This window comes from Pocillopora verrucosa, unplaced genomic scaffold (assembly GCF_036669915.1).
Source record: "Pocillopora verrucosa isolate sample1 unplaced genomic scaffold, ASM3666991v2 scaffold_48, whole genome shotgun sequence".
NCBI lineage: Eukaryota > Metazoa > Cnidaria > Anthozoa > Scleractinia > Pocilloporidae > Pocillopora > Pocillopora verrucosa.
In genome coordinates this window covers 58455-60587 of record NW_027078186.1, presented here as the reverse complement: position 1 = coordinate 60587, position 2133 = coordinate 58455, and the positions used below count along the sequence as shown (strand labels likewise).

At 49.0% G+C, this 2133-nt stretch overlaps 2 non-coding genes and 1 pseudogene across 2 annotated transcripts; 1 reads left to right on the top strand and 2 right to left on the bottom strand.

Moving 5' to 3' along the window:
- Window positions 1–509: 509 nt before the first annotated feature.
- Window positions 510–628, top strand: LOC136278746 (5S ribosomal RNA). The gene has a single exon (XR_010716516.1). It is a non-coding gene; the product is annotated as a 5S ribosomal RNA (ribosomal RNA).
- Window positions 629–1611: 983 nt separating this feature from the next.
- On the bottom strand, window positions 1612–1775 carry LOC136278771 (U1 spliceosomal RNA). The gene has a single exon (XR_010716540.1). It is a non-coding gene; the product is annotated as a U1 spliceosomal RNA (small nuclear RNA).
- Window positions 1776–2007: 232 nt separating this feature from the next.
- Window positions 2008–2133, bottom strand: LOC136278727 (U2 spliceosomal RNA; annotated as a pseudogene).

The following is a 2133-nucleotide window of genomic DNA, read 5'->3' as shown; positions in this document are numbered from 1 at the left end:
GATGCCGAAGCATGCCCTGGGTGAGGGGGGTGGTCGAGGGATCCTTCCCACGGTTTATGGTGGATAGTAGCAGGTCGCCCCCACAAGCCCTTGCGAGTCCCGCAGACGGTCCCAGAGGCTGACCCGTTTGGTATCTCCTCACTGTAAGATTTTAAAGCCAGATACACGCACCTACGGAGCTAAAACATTGTATAATAGGTTTTTAGGACACGTTATGTCTCTTGGGACCCCTCCCTCCCCTCCCTAGGGAATAGTGCTTCAAATCGATGCTCCTCAATGTGTTAACTGGGTTGAGGAAAATACATTAGGGTTAGGTAACGACTTCGGGGTTAGGGTAACCATTTCTTAGGGTTAGGGTAACAATTTCTTAGGGTTAGAGTATCGATTTCTTAGGGTTAGAGTAACGAAACTAGGGCTTTAGAATTTCAAATTCGCCTACACTCAGGGATGTGGCCGCTTTACAGCCTGAACCTGGCCGATAACAAGCAGAATTTCGACCCCATTTCCTCGTCTACGACCATACCACAGGGAAAGCACCGGTTCTCGTCCGATCACCGAAGTTAAGCCCTGTCGGGCGGGGTTAGTACTTGGATGGGTGACCGCCTGGGAATACCCCGTGTTGTAGGCTTCAATTTTTTGTCTTGCGAACATCTCTAAACGTTTTATCCCAATAAATAGCTCTCCATACACCACAATTTCACATAGAGAGCCGTAGGTGAGTGAGGAACAAAATCAAAGCAAAAAACGAGGGGGGGAAAACACCTTTTTGTCAAAAATCGGCCAGCTAATGGCGAAAACTCTAGTGCGATCGACTTTTCTTACAGAGCGCGCGCGAGCGAGTGAGCACGCGCGAGATGAACAGTTTATGATGTCAAATTCTACTTCTGTGATATCAAATCATTCCAAATAACGAACGAAAAAATGAATAGGAAAAAAACGCACACTTCTGAGACGCAGTTTTAAGCCATCGTGACGTGGCAAAACACTCGCACACTTCCAAGAGGAGGCGCGCGAAAAACGGCACTGAAAGTCGACAATGGTTGGATTCAGACTGCAAACGAATCGGGAAAAAGGTTCGATACTTTTACTACTCTGCTAGTTTGTTTCCTTCCCTCGTTCATTCGTTCACTCGCTTGCTCGCACAAAGGATACACTAACGATAGCAATAGCATTTCTAAAAGCGGCTCCAGTGACAATAAAACCGCTCAAAAGGTTCAAAGTGTACTCACGGTCCAAGTCGAATGCCCTTCTATGCTCGCTCGCTCGGTCGATCGGCCGTTTGGTTTCCTTTCATTTCCTTTCCCTTCGCGCGCATAGCACAGCACGGCACGGCACGCACAACCTGCAAATACAAACGAACAGGACTTTACACACAATAGAGCAGACAGGCCTTGAACAAAAACAGCCAGCAAAGTTACGCACCGCCCCGAAACTCACCTTGTTTCCTTCCTCCAGTCTCTCCAATGCACTTCTACCCCTCCAAACGTGCCAACACCTTGGCCAGTTGTGCGTCCTTTGCTTTCTTTGCAAGTCTACCGGTCCACTGCAAAAGCAAAAATACCCTCGATAGTCAGTAAGAGGGCCATATAGACATAGTTTGGATGACTTTTGCGGGGACGAGCGCGAACGCAGGTCCCCACTACCAGAAATTATACGCTCGAGTTACCCACATTTGGGGTAATCGCAAGGGTCAACCCAGTCGAAGTGCAATGAAAGGGCCTCGCCTTGAGAGGACTGCCTCCTTGATCACAGTACCTCCCGCGTCAGGTAAGTATGCTTTTTCAGCGTCTGCCCTCGGTGAAAAAATCCACTTACCCCTAGGTCCTTGTGGTAGTGCTTTGCGCACTTCAGAAAACGTAGGCCAGCGGCCGTTCCTGCCATTGTCTGTTGTCTGAATTATCATCCCTCTTTCACCTCTTCCCCCTCTAAGGGCGGGCGGGGCTCCTGTAAACATAAAAGAATGCTATACCGTTGACTTTGTTTTGGATTGAATGTGTCTTCCCCAGAGGGAAGTGGGCCGCACTCGGAGGTAGTGCTATACCGAGGCAACCCGTGGCTGGGACGAGGCAAGCCTCTTTTCCACAGCCCAGTTCCAAAAATCAGTTTAATATATGAGCTGCTCAATGAGCAGCG